The sequence below is a fragment of the Stenella coeruleoalba genome (genome assembly GCF_951394435.1).
Source record: "Stenella coeruleoalba genome assembly, chromosome: 3".
Taxonomy (NCBI): domain Eukaryota; kingdom Metazoa; phylum Chordata; class Mammalia; order Artiodactyla; family Delphinidae; genus Stenella; species Stenella coeruleoalba.
Genome location: NC_137148.1, coordinates 151,110,349 through 151,123,984, shown reverse-complemented (window position 1 = coordinate 151,123,984; position 13,636 = coordinate 151,110,349). Strand labels below are relative to the sequence as shown.

The 13,636-nt window shown below is 41.5% G+C and overlaps 2 protein-coding genes and 1 pseudogene across 15 annotated transcripts in view; 1 reads left to right on the top strand and 2 right to left on the bottom strand.

Moving 5' to 3' along the window:
• Positions 1-13,636, top strand: part of LOC307183208 (uncharacterized protein) — a 466,052-nt gene that overhangs the window by 225,649 nt on the left and 226,767 nt on the right. The gene's annotated exons all lie outside the window — the stretch shown is intronic.
• LOC307183206 (metabotropic glutamate receptor 7-like) overlaps positions 1-13,636 on the bottom strand; it is a 582,198-nt gene that overhangs the window by 462,393 nt on the left and 106,169 nt on the right. The window contains exon 7 of one of the 13 annotated variants that reach the window (XM_079915383.1): positions 2,763-3,043. The exons of the other annotated variants lie outside the window; for them this stretch is intronic. The gene's annotated coding sequence lies outside the window, so the exon portion shown is untranslated. Of the gene's footprint in view, positions 1-2,762; positions 3,044-13,636 lie in introns of those variants that run through there. 13 annotated transcript variants of the gene reach the window in all.
• The window catches only part of LOC307184908 (ferritin light chain-like), a 110,197-nt pseudogene continuing 98,435 nt past the window's right edge, over positions 1,875-13,636 (bottom strand). The window contains exon 2 of the transcript in view: positions 1,875-2,875. The product of the transcript in view is annotated as a ferritin light chain-like (transcript). The remainder of the gene's footprint in view (positions 2,876-13,636) is intronic.

Here is a 13,636-nt window from a genome sequence, read left to right as displayed (position 1 = left end):
CCCAAATTGTACACTGTAGACAGGTCCTAGGAAAAGAAGATTTAATTCATAGTGGACAAGAGGTTAGCTTCTGTTTTCAGCCATGTGCTATTTCAAGAATTAAACGTCATGAATAATACAGGATATAAGAGGAATAGTCTAAAGACGGAAAAGCACATTTTGATTAGGAAAGAGAATTTAAGGCTTAAGTCTTTTTTTTTTAAGGAAAACTGCCTTATTACTATGAGATAAGAAAATTGTTTCCTTCTTTTCTTCCTTGCTTTCTTCTTTTTCTTTTTTTTAACCTTTTTAATTTTGGATATTTGACCTCTAAGCTGAGATGACTGAAAATGCCTCCTCTGGGCATCAACATTTTTGAAAGACTTTTTCCCCCTCCCTAAGGGCTATTTGTCTCTTGGAGGCATTGCCTACATTACTCACCAAGAGGCAAGCATTTGTCCTTGCACTAAATGCTGACATCTCCTGATAAGAGGGAAGCTGCAAAGTAGAAGAATTGAAGGTCAATATGTTGATAGTGGTCTCAAGAGCATTGACGTACATTTGTGTATTGGGGAAGGGGAGAGAAGCTTGAGAGTGGGCCAGTGGGGAGGGGTAAATATTTTGTGATGCTGTCTACCTATGGGCTTATAAAGTTTACAGCTGCATTAGGAGGACAAGCATTACCATTAGCATGAAAAGTAGGGCAGACCTCAGTTGCAAAAGCTTCTAGCCATACACATAGGGCAATACGTAAATGATACACCTTATTGCATTCACCCATTCACCCTCCCCTGTTCATGCTAATTGGAAATTTCAGTCCATTTCAGAGAAGTAACACAACTATCGATCATTTCCCCTGGCACGAATCTTCCTAGAGCTCACGCACTAGCCCATGTGTCTTAGATTTAATATCTGATCACTAGCTGGATTGAAGCCAAGAGGTGGTTCCCAAAGTTGCTGCACATTAGAATCACCTGGGGAACTCTGAGACCTCCCTGTGCCCAGGCTCCTCCCTAGACCTACTGAATCAAAATCTCTGGGGCTGGGACCCAGACACCAATGTTTTTCTTAAAAGCTCTTTAGGTAATTCAAATGAGCAGCAAAGCTTGAGAAGCAGCCCAATAACGGGAACAAACTTATTTCACACAGATAAAGTGGGGCAATTCATGTGTTAAAAGAACATGAATATATGTCCATGCCTCTCTCACGCTTTGTCACAGTTTACCCTTCCCCCTCCCCATATCCTCAAGTCCGTTCTCTAGTAAGTCTGTGTCTTTATTCCTGTTTTATCCCTAGGTTCTTCATGACATTTTTTTTTCTTAAATCCATATATATGTGTTAGCATACGGTATTTGTCTCTCTCTTTCTGACTTACTTCTACACTGTTGGTGGGGATGTAAATTGGTGCAACCACTATGGAAAACACTATGACAGTTCCTCAAAAAGCTAAAAATAGAGCTACCATATGATCCAGCAATCTTACTCCTGGGCAAATATCTGGACAAAACTATAATTCGAAAACATACATGCACCCCTATGTTCACAGCAGCACTATTTATAATAGCCAAGACATGCAAACAACCTAAATGTCCACTCACAGATGAATGGATAAAGAAGATGTGATATATATAAAATGGAATACTACTCAGCTATAAAAAAGAATGAAATAATGCCATTTGCAGCAACATGGCTGGACCTAGAGACTATTATACTAAATGAAGTAAGTGAGAAGGAGAAAGACAAATACCATAAGGTACCACTTATATGTGGAATCTAGAATATGATACAAATGAACTTATCCATGAAACAGAAACAGACTCACAGACATAGCACACAAACTTGTGGTTCCCGAGGGGAAGGGGGAGGTGGGGGAGTGATGGATCGGGAGTTTGGGATTAGCAGAGGTAACCTATTATATATATGGTGGATAAACAACAAGGTCCTACTGTATAGTACAGGGAACTATAGTCAATGTCCTGTAATTAACCATAATGGAAAAGAATATGAAAAATTATATATATGTATAACTGAATCACTTTGTTGTACAGCATAAACTAACACAACATTGTATATCAACTATACTTCAGTAAAATAAATTTTTTAAAAAAGAAAAAAAACATGAATATATATATATATACTTATAGATATATATATATATATATATATATATATATTTCTTTTTTTCCTCTTTATTCTGTTTGTGTTTCAAATAGGCTTTTTTTTTCCTTCTGCAAAAAGCGTTATTGTTTCCATTTGGTCCAAGGCTTGGGAGAGGGCTCCAGGGCGGTTACAAAGCTGCCTAGTAGCTGCAGAGCAGGGCTTCAGGCAGAAGCTCTGATGCCAGAGGGGCTCCTCAGAGGCGGCTGGACTTCAGAGACTCCTGTTTGTGCTCGAGGGTGAGCCTTTCAAAGAGATACTCGCCCAGCACAGCCTGCGGACCAGCCAGCCTGCGGAGGTTGGTCAGGTGGTCGCCCATCTTCTTGATGAGTTTCACCTGCTCCTCCAGGAAGCGGCTCTCCAGGAAGTCACAGAGGTGGGAGTCTGCGCGGGCGGAAGCCAGGGCGCGCAGATGTGATAGTGCCTGGTGCAGGCTCTTCTCCCTAAGAATGGCGGCTTCCACAGCGTCCTGGGTTTTACCCCACTCATCTTGAGAAGGCTTCCGCGCATCCTGGAAGAGGGCGCGGCCACAGCACTGGTTTTGCATTTTCAAGAGACGCTGGGCGCCCTCACACTTCTCCTCAGCCAGTTGGCGAAAAATGTGGCCCACACTGCCCAGAGTCCCATTGTTGCTGTCGAAATAGAAGCTCAGAGAGAGGTAAGTGTCCCCAGATGCATGTTGAACAGGCGGTGGACGGCGGCCTCCACCTCGATGGAATAATTCTGACGAACCTGGGAACTCGTGGTTGATCAGTGATAAGGAGCTAAGCTCAAAAAACGGTGTTGGCCTGTCCTGGAGGCTGAGGATAGCTGAGTGGCTGATTCCAAAGGTTGCGACAGGAAGAAAGGTTGGAGGGTGGTCGGGGGCTGGAGCAAGGAGCGTCCCTGGGTCTGTTCATTCCAAACACTGTTGAAGCAAAAGACAGAACTGCAGGACTGCCGAGCGCACTGCCTCAAATAGGCTTTGATATAAATGAACAAGAAGTCCAAGCAAGGACAAAACTTACCCTTCCCCCCACCAAAATAGCTGGCGATACTAGAATCTAGACCTGGGAAGGGATTCTTCCATTACTTTCTGAACATTCCAAGCCACTAGAGCAGTGGTTCTCAAAGTATGGTCACCTTGTAACCAAGCAGTACCCTATGGGGCCTTCCTAGGACAGACCCATCCCCCATATCCTCTGCTGTAGTTCCTCTCTGAAGTACTCAGATAATAGTATCTCAGGCATATTTCTTGAGTTTTCAGATGCTAAAAACCACCACCCAATGGAAGAAATTAACTCCTTGATGATCATGAGCACGTAGCCCCCAGACCTTCTGGCACCTAAGGATGGATAATGTTACCTGCCCTGTGGCCTCAACATCAACCAATCAGAGGATTGTGCACGAGCTGATCACATTCCCTGGGACGTCCCTCCCTCACCTGGCCTTTAAAAATGCTTTGCTGAAATCCTTTGGAGATTTCAGGGTGTTTTGGAACTCGGGCCACCCCTCTCCTTGCTCGATCCTGCAATAAACCTTTCTCTGCTCCAGACTCCAGCCTTTAGGTTTGTTTGGCCTCACTGTGCTTCAGACAGACGAACCTGCATTCGGTAACAACCTGACCAGTTTTACCAGCGTCCCCTGATAATGTGTCAGATATTCAAGTTTTAGGGCCCTGTCCCAGCCCTATGGAATCAGCAACTCTGGTGGGGCTCAGTGATCTCTGTTACAACAGGCCCTCCAGATGATTTTTATTCACCTTAAAGTTTGAAAATATCTGCATTGTCAGCTGGCCAAAGCGTCCACCGGCAGGTGAAGGGGATTGGTGCCTGGAAAAGATAGGGACCAGCCAAGGCAAGTACAGCAGCATTTGCCGTGGTAGTAATGGAGAATGCCTTTTCTCCACTGGTTGGCACAGACTAGGATCTGGGAGCAGTGGCAGGGTTATTTAGGATGCTTTACATTTCAATGTAGAGGGACCGCTGTCCTGGTTTGCCAGGGACTTCCCCTGTGTGAGCACTTAAAATCTCATCCTGGCAAACCCCTTAGCCCTGGGTTTGAAAAACGTAGGGAATAACATGAAATTTAGGGGAAACATGATCTAGGTTTTGGGCAAGTCACAAGTGCTAATTAAAGCTAAGCAAGTATGGACAACACTAGCGTTCTTTAGCCCTTTGCGGGGAGGTAAATCTGATTGGGTGAAAGGACTTATTGTTAAGAGATCTTTGTAGAAACATCCCCTTCTGCTTAGTCCGCTGGTTCTCAGTTCTGGCTAGACATTGGCATCGTCTGAGGAGATTTAAAATGATTTTATTGGTCTACGATGACCAACCGTCAGTGTGAGGGTTTTTAAAAAGTGCTTCAGATGATTCTAATGCACAACCAAATTTAGGTGCCACTGCTTAAGCTTTTGAACCGCTGCTGCATATTTGCACCTCATCTTCCTATGAGAATATCCAACTGTAGTTGAGGTTTGTTTTTTTTTCTTTTTCTAACTGTCTTATTATAAGATTTACTGTCTTAAATAAGGTTGAATGTACAGAAAATCTTGCTAGTCCATCTGGTATAGCTGGATACTTAGAATAATATAGTTAAGATATATACCATTTAAGTATTGTGACTGGCCTTTTTTTGAAATTAACATATGCATTGAATTAGTATGTTCTCTTTTGAAGTTGTTATGTTGGGGAGCTATACCTCTAATCTGCCATTACTAAATATCTGGACACCTCTTATTAGGAATTGCTTTTAGAAATCTTTAGGGATTAAAACCAAGATTGCTGTATTATTTGTACTGGAACCACAAAAACCTCACAGAGTTCCCCCGCTGTACCTTCTACCCCCATCTCTAACCCTTGGCAACTTCTAATCTGTTCTCCATCTCCACGGTTTTGTTATTTTAAGAATAATATGTAAACATAATCATGAATTACTTAATCTTCGGAGATCGGCTTTTCAAAATTTTTCCCTCGGCATCATTCCCTTGAAGTTCATTTCAATTTTTGCATATATTAATAATTTGTTCCAGAAACTTCCGGGAAGATGGCAGAAGAGTAAGACGCGGAGATCACCTTCCTCCCCACAGATACACCAGAAATACATCTACGCGTGGAACAACTCCTACGGAGCACCTACTGAACGCTGGCAGAAGACCTCAGACCTCCCAAAAGGCAAGGAACCCCCCACGGACCTGGTTAGGGCAAAAGAAAAAACTAAACAGAGACAAAAGGATAGGGACGGGTCCTGCACCAGCGGGAGAGAGCTGTGAAGGAGGAAAAGTGTCCACACCCTAGGAGCCCCTTCGCGGGCGGAGACTTCGGGTGGCGGAGTGGGGGAGCTTGGGAGCCACGGAGGAGAGCACAGCAACAGGGGTGCGGAGGGCAAAGCGGAGAGATTCCAGCGCAGAGGATCGGGCCGAACGGCACTCACCAGCCGAGAGGCTTGTCTGCTCACCCGCCGGGGCGGGCGGGGCTGGGAGCTGAGGCTCCGGCTTCTGTCGGAGCGCCGGGAGAGGACTGGGGTTGGCGGCGTGAGCACAGCCTGCAGGGCGTTGGTGCGGCCGCGGCTAGCCGGGAAGGGAGTCCGAGGAGGGGTCTGGACCTGCCGAATAGGCAAGAGACTTTTTCTTCCCTCTTTGTTTCCTGGTGCGCGAGGAGAGGGGATTAAGAACGCTGCTTGGGAGAGCTCCAGGGACGGGCGCGAGCCGCGGCTAAAAGTGCGGAGCCCAGAGACGGACATGGGACGCTAAGGCCGCTGCTGCCGCCGCCAGGAGGCCTGTGTGCGAACACAGGTCACTAGCCACACGCCCTTCCGGGGAGCCTGTGCAGCCTGCCACTGCCAGGGTCCCGGGATCCAGGGACGGCTCCCCCGGGAGAACGCACGGCGCACCTCAGGCTGCAACGTCACGCCGGCCTCTGCCGCTGCAGGCCCGCCCTGCACTCCGTGACCCTCCCTACCCCCCCCCCCCCCAGCCTGGGTGAGCCAGAGCCTCCGAATCAGCGGCTCCTTTAGCCCCGTCCTGTCTGAGCAAAGAACAGACGCCCTCCAGCGACCTACACGCACAGGCGGGGCCAAATCCAAAGCTGAGCCCCTGGGAACTGTGAGAACAAAGAAGAGAAAGGGAAATCTCTCCCAGCAGCCTCAGAAGCAGCGGATTAAAGCTCCACAATCAACTTGATATACCCTGCATCTGTGGAATACATGAATAGACAACGAATCATCCCAAATTAAGGAGCCCTGTGGATGAAAGGCTCTTGGTGCTGCAGCCAGGAGTCAGTGCTGTGCCTCTGAGGTGGGAGAGCCAACTTCAGGACACTGGTCCACAAGAGGCCTCCCAGCTGCACATAATATCAAACAGCGAAAATCTCCCAGAGATCTCCATCTCAAGGCCAGCACCCAGCTTCACTCAACGACCAGCAAGCTACAGTGCTGGACATCCTATGCCAAACAACTAGCAAGACAGGAACACAACCCCACCCATTAGCAGAGAGGCTGCCCAAAATCATAATAAGTCTACAGACACCCCAAAACACACCACCAGACGTGGACCTGCCCACCAGAAAGACAAGATCCAGCCTCATCCACCAGAACACAGGCACTAGTACCATCCACCAGGAAGCCTACACAACCCACTGAACCAACCTTAGCCACTGGGGACAGACACAAAAAACAACAGGAACTACGAACCTTCAGCCTGCAAAAAAGGAGACCCCAAACACAGTAAGATAAGCAAAATGAAAAGACAGAAAAACACACAGCAGATGAAGGAGCAAGATAAAAACCCACCAGACCTAACAAATGAAGAGGAAATAGGCAGTCTACCTGAAAAAGAATTCAGAATAATGATAGTAAGGTTGATCCGAAATCTTGGAGATAGAATGGACAATAGAATGGACAAATTGCAAGAATCAGTTAACAAGGACCTAGAAGAACTAAAGATGAAACAAGCAACGATGAACAACACAATAAAGGAAATTAAAAGTACTCTAGATGGGATCAATAGCAGAATAACTGAGGCAGAAGAACGGATAAGTGACCTGGAAGATAAAATAGTGGAAATAACTACTGCAGAGCAGAATAAAGAAAAAAGAATGAAAAGAACTGAGGACAGTCTCAGAGACCTCTGGGACAACATTAAACGCACCAACATTCGAATTATAGGGGTTCCAGAAGAAGAAGAGAAAAAGAAAGGGACTGAGAAAATATTTGAAGAGATTATAGTTGAAAACTTCCCTAATATGGGAAAGGAAATAGTTAATCAAGTCCAGGAAGCACAGAGAGTCCCATACAGGATAAATCCAAGGAGAAATACGCCAAGACACATATTAATCAAACTGTCAAAAATTAAATACAAAGAAAACATATTAAAAGCAGCAAGGGAAAAACAACAAATAACACACAAGGGAATCCCCATAAGGTTAACAGCTGATCTTTCAGCAGAAACTCTGCAAGCCAGAAGGGAGTGGCAGGACATATTGAAAGTGTTGAAGGAGAAAAACCTGCAACCAAGATTACTCTACCCAGCAAGGATCTCATTCAGATTTGTTGGAGAAATTAAAACCTTTACAGACAAGCAAAAGCTGAGAGAGTTCAGCACCACCAAACCAGCTCTACAACAACTGCTACAGGAACTTCTCTAGGCAAGAAACACAAGAGAAGGAAAAGACCTACAATAACGAACCCAAAACAATTAAGAAAATGGGAATGGGAACACACATATCGATAATTACCTTAAATGTAAATGGACTAAATGCTCCCACCAAAAGACACAGATTGGCTGAATGGATACAAAAACAAGATGCATATATTTGCTGTCTATAAGAGACCCACTTCAGACCTAGAGACACATACAGACTGAAAGTAAGGGGATGGAAAAAGGTATTTCATGCAAATAGAAACCAAAAGAAAGCTGGAGTAGCAATTCTCATATCAGACAAAATAGACTTTAAAACAAAGACTATTAGAAGAGACAAAGAAGGACACTACATAACGATCAAGGGATCGATCCAAGAAGAAGATATAACAATTGTAAATATTTATGCACCCAACATAGGAGCACCTCAATACATAAGGCAAATACTGACAGCCATAAAAGGGGAAATCGACAGTAACACATTCATAGTAGGGGACTTTAACACCCCACTTTCACCCATGGACAGATCATCCAAAATGAAAATAAATAAGGAAACACAAGCTTTAAATGATACATTAAACGAGATGGACTTAATTGATATTTATAGGGCATTCCATCCAAAAACAACAGAATATACATTTTTCTCAAGTGCTCGTGGAACATTCTCCAGGATAGATCATATCTTGGGTCACAAATCAAGCCTTGGTAAATTTAAGAAAATTGAAATTGTATCAAGTATCTTTTCCGACCACAACGCTATGAGACTCGATATCAATTACAGGAAATGATCTGTAAAAAAATACAAACACATGGAGGCTAAACAATACACTACTTAATAACGAAGTGATCACTGAAGAAATCAAAGAGGAAATCAAAAAATACCTAGAAACAAATGACAATGGAGACACGACGACTCAAAATCTATGGGATGCAGCAAAAGCAGTTCTAAGAGGGAAGTTTATAGCAATACAATCCTACCTTAAGAAACAGGAAACATCTCGAATAAACAACCTAACCTTGCACCTAAAGCAATTAGAGAAAGAAGAACAAAAAACCCCCAAAGTTAGCAGAAGGAAAGAAATCATAAAAATCAGATCAGAAATAAATGAAAAAGAAATGAAGGAAACGATAGCAAAGATCAATAAAACTAAAAGCTGGTTCTTTGAAAGGATAAACAAAATTGATAAGCCATTAGCCAGACTCACCAAGAAAAAAAGGGAGAAGACTCAAATCAATAGAATTAGAAATGAAAAAGGAGAAGTAACAACTGACACTGCAGAAATACAAAAGATCATGAGAGATTACTACAGGCAACTCTATGCCAATAAAATGGACAACCTGGAAGAAATGGACAAATTCTTAGAAAGGCACAACCTGCCAAGACTGAATCAGGAAGAAATAGAAAATATGAACAGACCAATCACAAGCACTGAAATTGAAACTGTGATTAAAAATCTTCCAACAAGCAAAACCCCAGGACCAGATGGCTTCACAGGCGAATTCTATCAAACATTTAGAGAAGAGCCAACACCTATCCTTCTCAGACTCTTCCAAAATATAGCAGAGGGAGGAACACTCCCCAACTCATTCTACGAGGCCACCATCACCCTGATACCAAAACCAGACAAGGGTGTCACAAAGAAAGAAAACTACAGGCCAATATCACTGATGAACATAGATGCAAAGATCCTCAACAAAATACTAGCAGACAGAATCCAACAGCACATTAAACGGATCATACACCATGATCAAGTGGGGTTTATTCCAGGTATGCAAGGATTCTTCAATATATGCAAATCAATCAACGTGATACACCATATTAACAAATTGAAGGAGAAAAACCATATGATCATCTCAATAGATGTAGAGAAAGCTTTTGACAAAATTCAACACCCATTTATGATAAAAACCCTGCAGAAAGTAGGCATAGAGGGAACTTCCCTCAACATAATAAAGGCCATATATGACAAACCCACAGCCAACATCGTCCTCAATGGTGAAAAACTGAAAGCATTTCCACTAAGATCAGGAACAAGACAAGGTTGCCCACTCTCACCACTCTTATTCAACATAGTTTTGGAAGTTTTAGCCACAGCAATCAGAGAGAAAAGGAAATAAAAGGAATCCAAATTGGAAAAGAAGAAGTAAAGCTGTCACTGTTTACAGATGACATGATCCTATACATAGAGAACCCTAAAGATGCTACCAGAAAACTACTAGAGCTAATCAATGAATTTGGTAAAGTGACAGGATACAAAATTAATGCACAGAAATCTCTGGCATTCCTATATACTAATGATGAAAAATCTGAAAGTGAAATCAAGAAAACACTCCCATTTAGCATTGCAACAAAAAGAATAAAATATCTCGGAATAAACCTACCTAAGGAGACAAAAGACCTGTATGCAGAAAATTATAAGACACTGATGAAAGAAATTAAAGATGATACAAATAGATGGAGAGATATACCATGTTCTTGGATTGGAAGAATCAACATTGTGAAAATGACTCTACTACCCAAAGCAATCTATAGATTCAATGCAATCCCTATCAAACTACCACTGGCATTTTTCACAGAACTAGAACAAAAAATTTTGCAATTTGTATGGAAACACAAAAGACCCCGAATAGCCAAAGCAATCTTGAGAACGAAAGAAGGAACTGGAGGAATCAGGCTCCCTGACTTCAGACTATACTACAAAGCTACAGTTATCAAGACGGTATGGTACTGGCACAAAACCAGAAAGATAGATCAATGGAACAGGATAGAAAGCCCAGAGAGAAACCCATGCACATATGGACACCTTATCTTTGATAAAGGTGGCAGTAATGTACAGTGGAGAAAGGACAGCCTCTTCAATAAGTGGTGCTGGGAAAACTGGACAGGTACATGTAAAAGTATGAGATTAGATCACTCCCTAACACCATACACAAAAATAAGCTCAAAATGGATTAAAGACCTAAATGTAAGGCCAGAAACTATCAAACTCTTAGAGGAAAACATAGGCAGGACAGTCTATGACATGAATCACAGCAAGGTCCTTTTTGACCCACCTCCTAGAGTAATGGAAATAAAAACAAAAGTAAACAAATGGGACCTAATGAAACTTCAAAGCTGTTGCGCAGCAAAGGAAACCATAAAGAAGACCAGAAGACAACCCTCAGAATAGGAGAAAATATTTGCAAATGAAGCAACTGACAAAGGATTAATCTCCAAAATTTATAAGCAGCTCATGCAGCTTAATAACAAGAAAACAAACAACCCAATCCAAAAATGGGCAGAAGACCTAAATAGACATTTCTCCAAAGAAGATACACAGACTGCCAACAAACACATGAAAGAATGCTCAACATCACTAATCATTAGAGAAATGCAAATCAAAACTACAATGAGATATCATCTCACACCAGTCAGAATGGCCATCATCAAAAAATCTACAAACAATAAATGCTGGAGAGGGTGTGGAGAAAAGGGAACCCTCTTACACTGTTGGTGGGAATGTAAATTGATACAGCCACTGTGGAGAACAGTATGGAGGTTCCTTAAAAAGCTACAAATAGAACTACCATATGACCCAGCAATCCCACTACTGGGCATATACCCTGAGAAAACCATAATTCAAAAAGAGTCATGTACCAAAATGTTCATTGCAGCTCTATTTACAATAGCCCGGAGATGGAAACAACCTAAGTGCCCACCATCGGATGAATGGATAAAGAAGATGTGGCACATATATACAATGGAATATTACTCAGCCATAAAAAGAAACGAAATTGAGCTATTTGTAATGAGGTGGATAGACCTAGAGTTTGTCATACAGAGTGAAGTAAGTCAGAAAGAGAGAGACAAATACCGTATGCTAACACATATATATGGAATTTAAGAAAAAAAAATGTCATGAAAAACCTAGGGGTGAAACAGGAATAAAGACACAGACTTACTAGAGAATGGACTTGAGGCTATGGGGAGGGGGAAGGGTAAACGGTGACAAAGCGAGAAAGAGGCATGGACATATATACACTACCAAACGCAAGGTAGATAGCTAGTGGGAAGCAGCCACATAGCACAGGGAGATCAGCTCGGTGCTTTGTGACCGCCTGGAGGGGTGGGATAGGGAGGGTGGGAGGGAGGGAGACGCAAGCGGGAAGAGATATGGGAACATATGTGTATATATAACTGATTCATTTTGTTGTGAAGCTGAAACTAACATACCATTGTAAAGCAATTATACTCCAATAAAGATGTTAAAAAAATAATTTGTTCCTTTTTGTTGCTCGGTAGTATTCTATCATCAGATTTTATCACAATTTGTTTCAACATTCATCCACTGAAAGACATTTGAGTAGTTGCCAGTTTTTGGCTATTATAAATAAAACTGCTATGAACATTTATGTGTAAGTTTCTGTGGGAACTTAATTAAGTTTTTGTTTCTTTTGGATAAATGCTCAAGAGTACAATTACTGCGTTGTAGGGTGAATCTACTTTTAGGATTAAAAGAGACTGTCAAGCTGTTGATCAGAGTGGCTAAACCATTTTATTTTCCCACCAGTGATGTGATATAATTTTTCTATGTACTCGCCAGCATTTGATGTTGTCACTATACTTTAATTTTAGTTACTCTCTGACATCTCATTATGGTCTTAATTTGCATTTCCCTAATGGCTAATGATGCTGAGCATCTTTTCATGTGCTCCTTTGCCGTGTGTATATTCTCTTCCATGAAATGTCTGTTCCTGTCTTCTGCCTATTTTCTAGTTGGATTTTTTTAAGTTGTTTGGAGAGTTTTTTGTATATTATAGATACAAGTCATTTGTCTCATATGGGATTTTCAAATATGTTTTCCTACTGTGTAATTTGAGTTTTCATCCACTTAAAAGGATCTTCTATGAAGCATTTTTAACTCATTTTGATGAGATCCAATTTATCAGTTTTTGCCTTTATTGATCATACTTTTGGTGTCAAGTCTAAGAATTATTCCCCTTGTTCTAGATGCCAAACATTTTCTCCTATTTTTTTTCTAAAAATGCCCTGCTTTTACATTTAAGATTATGATCCACTTTGATTTAATTTTTGCGTAAGGTGTGGAGGTTAAGGTTCATTTTTTGTTTGTTTTTGTCGAGGGATGTCCAACTGTTTCAGTACCATTTTTTGAAAAGTCTATTCTTCCTTGATAGCTTTTGCACTGCTGTCAAAAACAAGTTATGTGTATTTATGTCAGTCTATTTCTGGGTTCTCTATTCCATTCCATTGATCTATGTATCTACCCTCCATCATTACTGCAAAATCTTGAAATTGGGTAGATTAATTCCTCCCATTTTCATCTTCCTTTACAAGTTGTTTTAGCTATTCTTCAGCCTCTTCTTACCATATAAATCTTAGAATAAGCTTGTCTATATCCACAGAAACCTTGAGGGCATTTTAAGAGTAATTGTGTTAAGCCTCTTAACTTGGGGAGAATTGACATCTTTACCATGTTGTGTTTTCTAATCCATGAACAAGGTATGTCTCCCTATTTGTTTGGGACTTAAAAATTTTTCTTCATCAGCATTTTGTAATTTTCAGTCTAGAGGTCCTATAAATGTCTTATTGGGCTTATATTTAGGTATTTATTTAGGTCAGTTGTAGATGGCATCACATATTTTTATTTAAGCTTCTACACATTTGTTATTAATATATAATTTGATAAAATTGTGGTGATCTTGTACTCTAAATCATTTACAAACTAATATTATTTCTCAAGCTTTTTGTGGATTCCTTGGTATTTTCTCCATTTAGATTATCATCTCATCTTCAGATACAGACAGTTTTACTTTTCCTTATTCAGTATAATAGGATATATTACTATTCAACATTCAGTAGGATATGTTCCTTCCTATGCAACGTAG